Genomic DNA, 16,291 nt, shown 5'->3' with positions numbered 1-16,291 from the left:
ACCTGGGCGGTGGTTTGGGGATCGAGTTAGAGAGGGAGGGGCTTAATGCAGGGAGAGCAGTTAGGAGCTGACTGCAATGATCCAGCGCAAAGTGCCTCTGGGTAGATGCAAAGACCAGGTGTGCTTGCCTAGGAGAAGGAGGTGCCTCTCAGCCACGCCTTCCTCTGTCTACCAGTGATGGGTCAGCCCCAGAGGCTGTCTGTACAAGAATTCAGTGCTCAGGTGGTCGTGGAGGTGGACTAGATGACATTGTTGCAAAGAACAAGTTTGGAGATCTCATGGCATGTACTCAGCTGGGATGCCTCTCTCTTGGGGCTCAGCAGTGCCCACCCCAGTCATTTCAGTGCCCTTTCCAGAGTGGAGCCATTTGGGATGAGTCACTGCTGCTGTGTGGCCTGTGATGCTGTCATCAGCTCCTTACTTCAGCATATTACCAAGAGTCTTTAAACATTCAGCCCACTTTCACATTACGCATCAAAACAAACTTGACTAAAAAAATCAGCAGATGCAGCAAAATGGGAAACAGCAGCAAACAGAAGTTGGAATCTTTTCAAACATATGGAACTCTCCTTTTGGATATTCTATCCCATATCCCTTGAGCTTGGATGGCATGAATAAATGCCATGTAATTACTCTTTAACTGCACAATTATTTGCTTATTTGTGCCCTGTGGATTGTAGCAATTATATTTTTAATTTCTGGGGAAAGAATGTCACCTTCTCAAGTGGTTTTTGTTGAGATCTTACAACTAAAACTTGCTTATTTTGATGCTGTGGAGGGCCCATGACTTTGTCACTGTGAGCAGTCCCTCCGTTGATGGATAACAATCCTTCTACCTCTTAACCTGCTGGATAATTCTTATCCCTTTCTTTCCCATAGATCCTCTAAAGAAGACATCCCTGTCTGTCCCACAGTCTAGAAGTCTTTCTCTTGTTCTTCTAGCATCTCAGGGAAATGAATGTTTCCCTTGAGCCATGCCTTATTCTTAGGACATCACAAGCCCAGCTCCTTTACCAGTGTCAAAGATGCCTGGTAGCCTTCTTTAAAGTGCTTCTCACCCATGATCATCCCCGCCGCCATCATTGGTGTCCTTGATTGCCCTTTGCATTGTCATTTCTCTTCTCTGATCATCATCTCCCATGATTCCCAACCTCACTGAGAGGATGTTGGTATTAAAGCAGTAATCAGCTTTGGCAACAATGGCCAGCTTTGAATCATGAAAAACTCAGAAGTTCCCCAAATCCAATCCAAACCAATAGCCAGTTCAGTTCCAGGTCCATCGTGACACTTGTTCAGGACACAACTCAGTGGACTCTCTTTCTTGCTTTATGCCATAGCCTGGGAAATGTGTATTTTCATCCACTTTGTTTATCCAGTATGGATAATTAGATTATTGTCTTTTGCCTGTCTGTGGAGGTCTCTAACAAAGTTTTGTAGTAGTCCAGGGCTCAATGTGACTAATAACATGTCATCGCTGGAACACTGGAAGACTTTTACCATCAATAGAAAAGGCTTCTTTTATGTGATCCTTAGATAAAATATCTTCCATGACGTTGGAACATCTTGGGTGAACGCTGATCTCACCATTTCACATTTGTTTTATGTTAGTATTTGGTATAATTTTGAATCAAATTATGACAGTACCTGCATCTTTCAAGGAATCTTGTCTACTTTTGATAGTAGCATCTCCCTGCCAAGGTTGTTATGAGGATAAAAGGAGATCCTATCTGTAAGACCTTTTACTTGGCTTATATTGTGATAGATGCCTTGTTGAAGAGAGACAGATATGCTCTTCAACTTGGCAAACAGCAAATGCAGAGGCTTATTACCTCTGTTGGCTTCTCAGTTAGGTGCCTGACTTTCACGATGTTCTGGAGGTTGGCCTTAATATGTACAATGGATGATTCTCAGGAACATAAGAAAGTAGAGTTTTTAGTATCCGTGGTTTTCTTGGTTGTCGTCTTTTCCCCAGCAGAAGCAAAGGGCATATTTTTCACCCTTTTGGACTCTTGCTCTGTTTAAAATGCCCTGATTGAGCCCTTAATGCTCCAAGTTTGGTTTGCCGCCTGCATTGATTTGCTTGGCGATGTACAATCAAACTTTCCGGCTTCATCCTTTCAAGTGCCATCATGTTTATCCCTTCTTCACATTGCTCGTCACATGCAGAAAGAGTGGAACCCAAATCAGGTGTTTCCACCATTGCTTATGAAAACAGATCATCGTAAGAATGCTGGCAGATCTGTTCCATTTTGCATGTACTTTTTTGGCCTCCTGACTTAACATCCACAATAACCATGAAAAGATAATCTGCGGGTGCTCTGGCTGAGCTAGATTTCAGATAGAGCTGCCTGCAAATTTGTCTTCATAACTGCACTTTGCTGTTTTGTGAGATGATGTTTAAAATCTTATAAAATTAAAAGATTAAATGCATTATTTTAAAACAGGTTTTAGTGTATTTAAACAGGTTGGTTTGGAGGCTCTGTGACCTTACACGGTACCTCCTTCATTTTTTTTCCCATTCTTCCAAGTTGGTGTTCTATACTGACTTTTGATCTGACTAAAGATCTGGCTTATTGAGAAATACGGTGCATTCAGTAAGATGCTGGTCTAATCCTAATTTCTGCCAAAAAGGCTTATCAGTTTTCCTGGCAGTTCTCATATGAAATGGAAGCCTTCACCTTAGTTGCAACTTCCTTATGTCTTTCAGTTTCATTTAAAGTCAGAATGTTAACATGGCTATCACAGAATTTCAGAGTTGGAAAGGACCAAAGTTAACATAACCATCTAGACCGGTGGAGATCTAAAATAGGATCTCCTCTCTGACACACTAGACAAGTAGTCATCCAGGCTTTGCTTTAATATTGTCAATTATGGAGGACCTGTTATTTCTTCAGGTAGCCAGTGGCTTCCGCTTTTGGAGTTCGATTGTTGGGAATCCTCCCCTCCCAATTTCAGGCCTGTATGGTTTAGTTCCCTTAGTGTCACTTCAGCTTTTTGGTTATTGGACAAAGGTTAAACATTGAAATTACCAAGAGTTAAAATAATGAATGGATAAACACACACACACACACACACACACACACACACACACACACAGCTTACATTTAACATTGATTATATGCCAGCTACTATACTAAGTATTGGGTTGAGCGTGTGTTTGTATGTGTGTGTGTGTATGGGGGGGGTTACAAATACAATAATGAGACAGTCCTCACCCTTTAGAAGCTTATATCCTAATAAGAGCAAACAACACATATAAGCCAGAAGTGTCCAGGAAAATATATTTTCATCTGAGAAATCACAGTGATGGTGAAGGGAGCATTATATTTGAATTTAAGACTTGGATTTGAATTCTGCTTCAGACCCTTAATAGCTGTACAACCTGGGCAAGTCATTTAATCTTTTTGAGTTTCATTTCCTCAGCTATAAAATGGGGATAATAATGTGATCTGTGTCTATCAATGGCATCCTCAGGGATTGCTTTACAGACCTTAAAGTGCCGTACAAATGTCAGCTATCATTTCCCTCATCACACTTCTGGATACTCTGTGAGAATCACTCTGTTCAATTGACTTTCTCTCTCAAGTAATACAGGAATTATTAAGCAAGAGTTAATACTAGTTTCTTGTAAGCTACTAGGGGGTGGGCAATGGCTCTTTTATTTTCCATTTGTGCATAAATGCCTACTAAGCACTAGAATAATTTCAACAATTTTCTCCTTTCTGTATTAGAATAGAAAATCATGGTATAGCTTCTGTTTTCACTGGTGCTCTTTTGTCACTCTTGAAAAGCGTCCAATATAAATAATACCCATCCGAAAGGGATTACGTTCATTCTGCTATGTATTATTATGAAATCAAATACATTGTATTTATTTTTCAGCATTTATTTTTATATCTAGAAGGAGTTGGGGAAGGTTCCAGAGCAGAAGATTTCAACTGAATGTAGGGATACTTCCTCTCAGTGAGCTGCCTTAGATGTGAAATGGGCCTTCTTGAGCAAGAGTGACTCATGGTCACAGGGGATTCCAAGGGTAGTGATTGGATAAATATCCCTGAGACACAATCAAGAGGGGGTTTCTTTTTAAATATGCATTTAGCTAGATGATCTCTGGCCTCTTGTCTGGGCCCCATGGCTTACTCTGCTCCTAGGGCAACCTGGCCTAATATATTGAATGCTAGACCCGAGGTCAGGAAAACTTGGATTCTAATCCTTCCTCTGATACCATGTGACCCTGAACAAAGCATTTGAACTCTCTGAGCCTCAATTTCTTCATCTGTAAAATGGACATAGTAACACCTGTAATACGTAGCTCATAGGATTCAATTAAATTTAACAAGAATGTATTATGTGCCTTTTATGTGTCCAGCACTGGTGATATAAAGATCAAAAAGAGGTCTTTGCCCTCACAGAGTTTAAATTTTATAAGGTTGTCAGGAGGTTCAAATGAAATCAAACAGAAAGAGGAATGGGGTGGAATGGAAAACGCATTGGAAATTACTCTGGGCTAGGCAATAGGTTTTGCAAACTTTCAAATACAGTGTTAAGTATCAGCATTTGTTGTTGTTATAAAAATTGTTATAGGATGCAATCTCAGTCCCACAGACAGTTGATAGTCTCATCAAGGAACTGAGTCTTGTTTCTAAGAACTAGAATAATAGACACACATGTTAATGGAAAAGGATTGAAGTGCTCACCATTTGCCAGGCACTGTGCTAAGTACTGGAATGAGAAATCAATGAAGCAAGACCTTGGCTACCCTCCAGGAACATCCATTCTAACAAGGGAAGACAACAGGTAGAGGGGAGCTGGTGTGGTAAAACAGGAGAGCCAAGCTATTGAGAAAGGGTGGGGGGGAAGTGGCTTGAGGAGCCTGGGACTGAGCAGACCAACGTCTGGGGGAGGGCAAAGCTGGAGGGTGGGTGGCATGGTCTGGAGCCTAATACACTTTTTGTCAAGTTCTAAGTGTTCGGAAGTGTTTTCTTATATTTCTGAAACTCTTCCCTGAAATTTCAACCCATTGTTTTTACTTCTCTGGGAACAAGATGAGTAATTCTACAACTTCTGAGAGCCTTTGTAGCACTAGAAGACAGCCATGAGGTTCCCTCTTCCCTGAACCTTCTCTTTGCTACTGTGAGTTGGCTGATACTTGTTTTCTGCGTGAACTCTGATTTTCTCAAGGCAAATAATTCCATGTCCTTGAACTGCTTCCAGAGATGAGAGTCTTTTTTATCATGTTCCTTTGGGTTCTACGTGTTCCATATGCTTCTCCAAAGTGACCCCAAATGAGGCATTCTTCTTGAAGGATGTCAAAGTCCTGAGATTATGGCTTCCAGCTTTTCCCAGCTGTATGACCTTGGCTTCTATATGCCATAGCTTTCTCATCTGGGAAATGGGGTTAAAAATACTTCCACCACTTATTTTACAGGGCTGGAATGCTTTGTAAACTTGAAAGTGCTAAATAAAAGGAAAGTTCTATTTTCCATGAAATGTGATTCTTCCATGAGCATTTTTTTGTTTGTTTGTTAAATACTCTTAATCTTTTCTCAGAAGGAACCAATTTTTGGTATCTCTTAAGCTTGGGAGCCACTTTGATCTCAGATTTTTCTTTCTGATGAACTAATATAGGAAGAGCTACCGGCCATTGACTCTATAAGGGGATTTCTGGAAAACATAGGACCATAACTTTAGAATTAGAAGAGACTTTAGAGATTATCTCATCCCACCCTCCTCATTTGACAGATGAGGAAGACCTGGGTTCAAATCCTACCTCAGACACTTACTAGTTGTGTGATCTTGAGGAAGTCACTTGCCCACTTGGTGCCTCAGTTTCCCCATCTGTAAATTGAGGGGATTGGACTTGATGGTCCCTGAGGTCCCTTCCAGTTCTAAATCCTATAATCCAAAAATGATTTGTCCAAGGTCACACAGGTAGTGAGTGGTAGAATGAAGACTTGAAGCTAAACCAAAGAGACAGTGCCCTTTCCATTGGGCCATACCATTACAAGAATTCAATGAGCAGAGGAGGCAGGGAGGGATTATCAGATTCATCCATAGCAAGAATATTCTCAAAGACAAAACCACAGACCCACCAGACTCCCCTAGACCTTGTGCCTGGCTCTAGGGGCAGTCCTTCACAGTCTTCCTGAATGCCCAGTCATTCACCACACCCTGTTTGTGACTCAATCGAATTAGGAGTGGAGGTGGGGCCATAGGTGGGGGACTTCCTTTGTAGGAAATTCACTCTGGGTTTGGTTAAAGCAGATAGTACAATGAGTTGAATAAAGGGCATGATTGGATCTATGAGTGCTCAGATCTTCAATCTGGTTGGCTGAGCCACGTCCTGTTCATTAGCTGGGCTGATGACAGCCCTTTTTTGCTTTTAAGTCCTGGTGAAAGTCCATGCATCTTCTCTTTCTTTGTTACCCTAGAAAATTCATTTAACTAGAATTTGCCAGAATCATTCATTGTCATCCTCCACTGTTTCAATTCGGATTCTGTGCCTGTTTTATCCTTTCCCTGCCTGCATTCCTTCCTCCTTCCCCCCACCCCACTCCTAAGGGATGGCTCCATCATCTAGAAGCGTGTGAGTCGTGGCTATTTGTGAGGGCAGTGTGGCCCATGAGCTCCCTTGTTCCTCCTGACATGCGTTGAGTTTGCAAACTTTTGCCTTTCGACTGATGCAGATGACAAAGAAGAGCTACATTTCTGCCAGGAATATTGAGCCACATTTACTGGCTAAGATGAACTGACTTTTAAAGATATTTGTACTTTTAATCTTTCAGCAGCAAGATTTGAGAGGCAATATAGTGTAGTGGCCAGAGCACTGGACTTGGAGTCAGGAAGAAGTGGCTTGCAATCCAACATTTGTCACAAACCTCTGTTTGCCTCAGTTTCTTCAACTGTAAAATGGAGATAATACTAGCAACTACCTCCCAGAGTTATTGTGAGGCTCAGTAAATAATATCTGTAAAGTATTTAGCATAGTATCTAGCACACTGAATCATTTTCCAGTCGTGTTTGGCTCTTTGTGATACCATTTGGAGTTTTCTTGGCAAAGATACTGAATTATCTTTCCTTTTCCACTTCATTTTACAGATGAGAAGAATGAGGTAAACAGGATTAAGTGACTTTCCCAGGGTCATGCAGCTAGTAAGTATATGAGTCCAGATTTGAATTCAGGAAGCTGAGTCTTCTTGACCACCTAGCTGCCCGAGTTTGGCATGGAGTAGGCTCTACATAGGTACTTATTTCCTTCCCTTCCAATTCAAGAAACATTTATCTGGCTCCTACTAAGTTACAGGTTCTTACCATGTCAGACATATGATGGGACCTGTGATTTCATTGGTATAGAGAATGCCAGGGTTAGGAAACAGGAGAAAAAAGGGCCAAACTAAACCTCCTGCCCTCAAGGTAATTAGTCTGGAGGTAGCACTCAAAAAGAAATAATGCAAAGGGTGTATGAGATAGTGCAAAGTCATTTTTGGAGGCTAAGCACCGTAACATCCCAGATTGTTGTTCATTCTTCCTTCTTGAAGAGGACCAGTGACAGGAGGAGGCCATGTCTGGACTTGCAAGTAAATTGGGTTGAAGTGAGGCAGGGCTGTGCAAGGTCATCAGCCTCGCTCTTTCCTCCAGAGTCATTGCAGTCCAGTGGCAAGACATAAGTCAGGATGACTGTGATGGCCCCAGAGGCAGTGGGAGTCCCTTTCAGCCTTCAGTCTGTGATTCTGGGAACTTCTCTTCCATATTATTAACTTCCCCTCTGCTTATAGACGTTGATGTGTCATCTAACATCTTAGAACCTCAGTTTCCTCATCTGTGAAATAGGGATGACGTTCATGCTACCTACCTCATAGGAATATTGTGAGTAAAGTCCTGTAGACAATGAAGCACTATAAAACTATGATGGTGCAGTAACATGCCACCTGATGGACTGAGGGTGTGGGCAGAGATGGGGCTATGCCAGGAATTTCTTTTACTTGAACATGCATACTTTTAACAAGGGTTTCATTTTTCTCTATTTTTCTATTGGGGGAAAGTGGGAGGAAGAGAAAATAAATTTGTCAATTAAAAATGAAATTAAACTTAAAAAGAAATGTGATAATGATGTGTTAAAATTCACACAGTAAACTTTGCATGGGCAGCTGGCTGGCACGGTGGATACAGTGCCAGGCCTGGAGTCAGAAAGATTCACCTTCCTGAGTTCAAATTTGGCCTCAGACACTTACTAGCTGTGTGACCCTGGGCAAGTCACTTAACCCTGTTTACCTCAGCTTCCTCATCTGTAAAATGAGCTGGAGAAGGAAATGGCAAACCACTCCAGTAACTTTGCCAAGAAAACCCCAAATGGGGTCATGAAGAGTTGTGCAACAAAACAACTGAACAACGACAAAGCTTTGTAGGCAGTAGCTGCTATGTGGTTGAGATGGGTAACACCTAGAGGAATATTAACCATAGCTATGCTGCCACATTCCAGCAATGACAGTTTAAAAATTCGGAGTGGTGGACTGGGATTCAGCTGGAGTCCTATAGCCAACCAGTGCCTAGACGAGGCCATCCGAACAATGCTGAGGTCGTGGTAACTCTCTGGCATGTTAGACTGTGGATTATCAAGGGCCAATTCTTAAAGTCAGAGCCTGGGTTGGAAGGGATTCCTGAGGTCATTAAGGTCAACTCTTACTCGATCAATATTCTACTGTACAGCAGCCCAAGCAGAGGGCCATTTGGTGTCCTCTTGAAGACCTGCAGTGCTGCAAAGTCCACCACTTGCCAAAGCAGCCCACTTCTCTTTTACTAGTCCTGATTATTCAGAAGATTCACTTATCATGCCCCTTTCTATTTCCTTGTATCTTCCCTTCACTTTTCCTAGCTTTGTTCTGTGTGCTAGAGCATGAATCTATTCCCTCTCCATCATGGCAGCCCTTCACAGAACCCTATCATGACTCCTTAAATCGGGGTGGGAGAGGACCTGTGGCCTCGAGGGCATGTGTGGCCTTCTAGGTCCTCTGGTGCAGCCTTTTGACTGAGTCCAAGTTTTACAGAAGAAATCCTTTTATGAAGGGGATTCAGTTCCCGATTGGGGGTTTGGCATCCCCTCACTATCTTTGTCATCCATGTCTGAATGCTCGCCCCAGTTTTTCAATGTTGATTCTAAAATGTGGCCTTAGACTGAACCTCATGCTCCAGATGTAGTCTGAGTAGGGCAGAGGGCAGATAGCGCCTGCCTGGCCCCAGAGCTGTGGTTATGGTCTATCCTTTGTTCTTCAAGAGGACCATGGCACAGGGAGTGATTCCATGACTCTCAAGTGAATTGGATTTAGGTGAGGGAGGGCGGTGCAAAGTCACCAGCCTCACTTTCTCCTCAGGAGCCATCTGGGTCCAGTGGCCAGAAGTAGATCAGGATGACTGGAGGTGGCTCAGGCCCCAGAGCACAAAGCTAAGAGGCAAACTGGGACTCGACATAGGAACAAAACCAAAAGCAGCATCCTAACAATGTGAGACGGGCTGCCTTGAGAGTCTGGCGATCCCACCTCAGTGAAGGTCTCTGAAAAAAGGTTACATGACCATTTGGTGGGCACGTTACGGAAGGTCTTTGTGTTGGAAGACATGGTGTCCAAGGTCCGTCTCAGCTCTAAGATGCTGGGATATGATATGTCATAACCAAACCCCATTCTGACATCTTTCAGTGGATGCCACCTTCATAATATCTATGGCCTTATTTCATCAGCAATGTTTCCATTGTTGTTTATAAGATAGTTGTAAATCAATGACCAATACAACTCTTAGTTGGTATTCATTGAGACTTTTCAAGTCCAAGTCCATTCCCTGATAACAAAAATGATGATGATGGTGGTGGTTATGTTGATGATGTTGATGATGACAGCTAACGCTCTATAAGCTTTAAGGTATACTTATAGTATCTCATTTACATATAATATCCCATTTGATCCTCCTGACAAACAAAAGGGTTCAGGCCCTCATCACTTCACACCTTGACTGTTGTGATAGCCTGCTGGTTGGTCTCTCTTCCTGTAGCTTCTCCCCACTCTAGTCTGTTGTCCACTCAGCTGCCAAAGTGATTTTCTTAAAACCTAGATCTGACCATGTCAACCCTGCCCCCCTCCACAATCAACTCCGGGAGCTCCCTATTTATAAAATCCTCCATTTCGCTCATAACCTGGCTCCTTCCTACATTTCCAGTTTTCTTGTATCTTACTCCCATCCGTCTCCTCTGCAATTCTCCGTGCTGGTCCTCTCACATGACATTCCATCTTCCATCTCAATGTCTTTTTGCTGGCTGTCCACCGTGCCTGGAGTGCTCTTACTCTTCTTCACCTCAGCCTTCTGGCTCTCCTGGCTTCCTTCAAGACTAGCTCCAATTCCATCTTCTACACGAGGTCCTTTCCCTACTCCCCTCTGGGCACATCCCTCCACGGTCACCTCCCATTTACGATGGGCACATCTCGTGGATACATAGTTTTTACATGTTGTCTTCTCCATTGGAATGGGGACTTCTTGAGGGAAGTGGCCATGTTTTTGCCTTTCTCTGAATCCCTCAGCACTTGGCATAGTTCTCAACACACAGTGGGTATTTAATGCTTGTTGGTGATGATTGCCATTTTGCAAATGAGGGACCTGAGGCCAGGAGAAGTGACGTGACTTGCCCAGGGTGACACAGCCAATAAGTATCCAATGCAGAATTTGAACTGAGATCTTCCAGATTCCAAGTTCAACGCCATCTCCACGCTGCCACCTCCAAACCAACAAGAATTGCTCATAAAGCTTCCATTGTGTTCAGTACACTGGGCTAGAGGTTTAGTACACCAAGTCAAAACCAACAAACTGTCCCTGCTTTTACGGAAGACATATTGTTGTAACCCAGTGGCATATCACCATGTCCCCAGGAACCAGCATTGGGTCTGTGTGCTCTCTAATGTTCAGCAGAGCTGGACGAAGTATTAAAAGCCCTCATCTTCAGGATCATTGCACCTTGTAGTAGAGGATAGCAAGATTCGGAGGAGGGAGGCAGGGTGTTGGATGCTCACTGGGGCAGATTTATTCCATCTAAAAGTGGCTACAAAAGATGAAGAATTCATTGTACACCCGGTACATGCTAAGCCCCTCCAGCAGTGAGGGTTTCAAAGGACTAGGATTTAGAGGTCAGCCTGCTCTTGTCTGGCACTTGGCTCCGGTCCAGCAGGGATGCAGTTTCATTTTCCTAGTAGGGGGTGGGCTAAAGAAATGGCATTTCCTTTTATCACTCGCTGCAGTAGTTAGGATTTAAGGCTTCCAGCCACTCAGCAACCAGAAAGCTGGTTATCCCTTGACTACTGACCATTCTCAACAACATAGTGATTGCAAACGGGGCTTGTTTTTTAAAAAATAAAACCCAATTAATCTTTAGAGTCATTTAGCATCTGTATGGCAACTGGTTAAAGATAAAAAGGGGGCGCAGCTAATTAATCTTGGAAATTGGCCTGTGGCTGCGTGTGGAACTTGCCGCTGACCCCCTGAGCTACAGCTGGAAAATGAGCTGCTGAGAAAACACATTTTGTTGAGCTGTGGAGGAGCATTTGACCCAGCATGTGAATAACTCATGAAAAGTGGGGAAACATCGGTGGTGTTTCCATCTTTTAAAAAAAAAAGGAAACTTGGAGAAAAAGAGGTAGCATACTATATTGGAGGCTGTAAGCCAGGAAGAGGCAGGTTCAAGTGCCAAGTCTGGCACAAACAGTGTGACCTTGGGCATGTCATGACCTGTCCCACAGCTCCCTAAGACTTGCGCTGGTGAGGGGACCTCATGGCCTCCTCAGAAACCTCCTAAGACCAATTACACCCAAAATTGAGTCCCCATCCCTAAAAGGAATCTTCTTTTCTAAGTTGTGGCGAACCATTTCAAAATTACAGATATCACGTGCTTCTTTTTTATGAGCGCTGAACTCACCTCCAGAGCAGCCCTGCTAACTGATTGAGGACTATGAGGCTTGTGGAAAGCCAATCTTCCCTACTTAGGCTCTACCATGATGTCTGGTGCTTGAGCCAAGGCTTGAAAGGACAACGTTTTGCAAGAGGTGGAGGTGAGAAGAGAGGGCAGTGCAGACATGAAGGACAAGCCAGGGATGTGGGAGAGAGAATTCTGGTCTGAATATAAAATATGTAGGGGGCGGTAATGAGAGGTCAACTAGAGCCAGATTGTCAAAGGCTTTAAATGGCAAAGGAGTTTCTATTGTATGCTCACGGCAGCAGAGGAGCCCAGATTTCATCAGAGCAGTGGATGGAGTGGTCACACCTGTGCTCTACATTAACCTTTGGTAGCCTGTGCAGAAGATGGCTTGGGGAGGGGCTGAGAAAGGAGGCCAGGAGGCTGGTGAAATGACTGAGGCCACTGATGATGAGGTAAGGGGATGGAAGAGCAGAGGACAGAGGACCTGGTATCACTGACCATGAGCCAGGTGAAGGAGAGAGGAGCATGGAGTGTCCCTCTGAGCTCATGAACCAACCTGATGGGAAGGAGCTGTGTATCGATGGCTATCACGTATGCTGCATATCCACAGCTGAGGAATACATGTGGGGACTTTGTGAACGTTACTTGTGCTTTTAATTCCAAAGACCGGATTGTTTACAACATGATGTAAGCCTTTCTGTCTGCTACACAGTGGAAATTTTTAATAAATGTTTGCAACACTGAATGGATGTTTTGACTGAACCTGGGTTTCTGGTGTGAAGTTTCACGAAGACTTGTCAGGTCCTTATGTACTTACGAGAGGTAAACACAGTCTTTCTGATTAATGGGCCCTGTGGATTTGAGTCAGGTCATAAATATTAGGTTAAACCAAAGCCAACCCCAAGCTATTTCCATCTTGTTAGACATTTATGGATTTTTTTCATTTCCTTATCACTTTATTTTGTCTCTGGCCCTAGCATATATTATCAAGACATATTTGGAAAAGTTAAAAAAAAAAACAACCACAACTGGACCATGATTTCGTCAGTGGGTGGAGATCCCCTTGTGAAACCCCCTCTAGCAAGGCAAGTCAGCGCCTGTACTGCAACTTATGGTCTTAGAGACTCAGTGACTTTCGCAGGGTCACACAGTCAGTATAGGTCACGGGTGGGCCTTGAACCCAGAGCTTCCTGGCTCTGAGGCTCAATCTCCATCCACTCTACCAGGCTGTCTTTTGGAGAGCAGAGAATGCCTTGTTTGCTTTTATGTGAATCCCAGTGCTTAGCACCATGCCCTGGCCCATGGTAAGCACTTCATTAATGTTCTATCTTTCTTTCTGTCTAAATCATTTATTAAATACTTGCTAAGTATCTATCTCTATGCATATGTGTATGTGCTTATCTGTCTATATGTATATTTCTGTTTCTGTGAATGTATTATCTATATGCCTCTGTCTCATGTATGTATACATATATGTCTCTGTCTCAATCAGTCAGCACTTATCAAGCCCCTAGGTACCTATCTCTTTCTCTACACCCCCCTCATATATACACATCTCTGTCTCTCTCTCTCTATACACCTCTCTTAACTATGTAATATGTATGTGTGTGTATATATATATACATATATATATACATATATATGTATATACACATCTCTATCTCAATCAATCAACATTTATTAAGCACCTACTGAGCACCTCTGTCTCTGTGTATAGATATATCTACGTATTTATTTCTATGTCTCTCTTGTGTATATGCCTCTTTCTCTCTCATCTATGTATATGTATACATTTCTATCGCAATTAATACCCAAAGTTCCTAAATGCCTTTGTCTTTGTGTGTGTACTCTCTCCATACACATTTCTGTATCTATCCATCTATCTATATTTATATGTACATATATATGTATCTATCTCTTTCTTCTCTCTGTGTGTATTTATGTATATGTGTATATATATAGACACATATCTCTACCTATCCCCTATCTGTCCAGCCAGCCTTCTTTCTGTTGAAAAGTTTGCCAAGGTTACTTGCAACTCTAAAATGCTATGACTTCAACAGGTCTCCCTTGACCCTACCCCTAGGGCTTGGTTTGTACCACATGACCTTTCTGTGACCGTGTGCCTACATGTATAGATGCATGGGAAGTCCTGTTCAGCTGAAAGCGCAAGACTCCGAGTGCCCTGTGTACAATGGGGATAATGATTGGATGATGGATGAGAATGGGTGTCTATCCATTAGCAAAGACAAGAGAAGAATTTGTAAAGATGTGGAGAGAGCTCCATATCAATATTAGGCTGAGACACTGCATGGACTAATGGCTGGGGAGTCGCCATCTGAGCCAAGAAGGCCTGGTTTCGAGTCCAGTCTCTAATCCATGCTGGTTGTGTGGCTGCGGCCAATCACTGACATTCTCAGAGCTCCAGGCCACCAAGGCTCTTAAGCTGCAGAGAAGGCGCCACCCATTAGCTGAGTTCTCTCACCTGGGAGTTCCTTATGTCATTGAACTCACAGATCCAGTTCCTATCACCTCACAGTTATTTTTTTTTTTTAAAGCATTGCTAAGTTCACGGTATGACATTTTAATAAATATTAAACGGCTGAGTCCTTATGGAGGCCTAGGGGGTCAAGTGCAGGCTTGTAGACTTGTTTGCAGCTAGTGGGGCAACACCACTCACAGACGTCACTGCAGTTATGTGGTTGGATACATGAAGAGATGTTAGATTTCACAGCTGGTCATGTGAAAAGAGGGCAGTTTTGTCCACTTGCTGCAAATGAGTCTTTGTGATGGATTGTGGAACCATTCACTAGTGGCCAGGTCCACCTTTTCCAGTTTCCTTATACCTTTGTCCACCTTCTGCTCATGTACTCTACAATCCGGTGACATTGGCTTCCTGGCTGTTCTCATACTTGGCAATCTATCTTTCAGCTCCACTCATTTTCCCTGGCTGTCCCCCATGCCTGGAAGGCTCCCCCTCCTCCTCTCTGCCTCTGGCTTCCCACAAGTTTCAGCTAAAATCCCATCTAGAGCAAGGAGCCCTTCCTGATTTCCTCTTAATGCGAATGCTTTCTCCCTCTGTGGTCAGCTCTGCTTTATCCCGTCTGTTGTTCGTTTGCCCACATGGTTGTCTGCAGGTGGTTTGCCCCATTGGACTGTCAGCTCCTTGAGAGCAGAGACTGTCTTTGCCTTTCTTTATATCCCTAGTGTTTAGCCTGGCACATGGTAGGTGCTCAATGAATTCTTGTTGACTCACTGACTAAACTGGCCTATAACTTTTCTCAAACTTCAGTTGAAAGTGATCTTGGCCTTTGGAATTGTCTCCAAAGATGATTCAGTCCAGTTCCATTCAATTCAGCTCAGTCCAGGTCCAATCCCAGCCTAACACTCACTTCATTTTCTTTAGTGCCTTCACTGTACCTCCCAACATATGGGAGAACCAATTCCCTCCCCTCAAGGGACTCAAGCGTCATTGCTCAGGTCATCCTTCTCCATGGTGCCTGCAGTGTGGTTGCAGACAGAATGCTGCTGAGTAATTGTTTATCTCCTCATTCTCCACTCTGGGCCCCAAGACCTTTCTTCTCCTTTTTAGCCCCAGGTGAGGTGGAGCAGCCTCTTGCTACAAAGTCCTGACATCCCTCCCACTGGTCCTCAGTTAGCTCTCCCCATCACACCCATCTGATGTCTTTGGAACAAAAAGCATGAGAAATTTCCACCAACTTTGTAGCTCCGTCTGTGGTGTCCTAGCAGGAACCTGAAAATGTTGCCACCCTGTGTGTATGTGGGCAGCTTGTCAAGTAGTTAGAAATGCTGTGGTGTTTGTGTCAGGAGCATAGGGAGTTCTCTCTTGCTGAGGGTGCTCAAACAGAAACTGGATGCCCACCTGTGAGCTGCATTGGCGAGGGGCTTCTTTTTCAGAAATGGGCTGGACTTTAAGATGTCACAGGGTTTTGCCAACTCTGATCTGATACAATATTATTGGCTCTTTCAGTTCGTATCTTGCTTCTAACACTAACTAGCTGTGTGACCCTGGTCAAGTGACTTAATCTCTCAAGCCTTCAGTATTCTCATCTAGAATAATAAATAATATTTGCCCTACTTAGCTCACAAGACTGACAAAGGAAATGTTATAGAAATGAAAATTGTTATTAGTATAGTGTCACTAGACGTGGAAGCAAGATTTTTTTTAGATAATAATTTTTAATTAATTTACTTTTAGTTTTCAACATTCACTTCTATAAGCTTCTGAGCTTTAATTTTTCTCCCCCTCCATCCCCCTCTCCCTCCCCAAGATGCTGTGCAATCTGATATAGGATCTACATATATATATTTCTGGAAGCAAGA

At 43.3% G+C, this 16,291-nt stretch overlaps 1 protein-coding gene across 6 annotated transcripts in view; it reads left to right on the top strand.

The window, feature by feature from the left end:
• Positions 1-16,291, top strand: part of PDE1C (phosphodiesterase 1C) — a 443,465-nt gene that overhangs the window by 261,697 nt on the left and 165,477 nt on the right. The gene's annotated exons all lie outside the window — the stretch shown is intronic.

This window comes from Phascolarctos cinereus, unplaced genomic scaffold, assembly GCF_003287225.1.
Source record: "Phascolarctos cinereus isolate Bilbo 61053 unplaced genomic scaffold, phaCin_HiC Scaffold_4;HRSCAF=312, whole genome shotgun sequence".
NCBI lineage: Eukaryota > Metazoa > Chordata > Mammalia > Diprotodontia > Phascolarctidae > Phascolarctos > Phascolarctos cinereus.
Note: the sequence above shows the minus strand (reverse complement) of the source record. Positions and strands in the feature narration are given on the sequence as shown.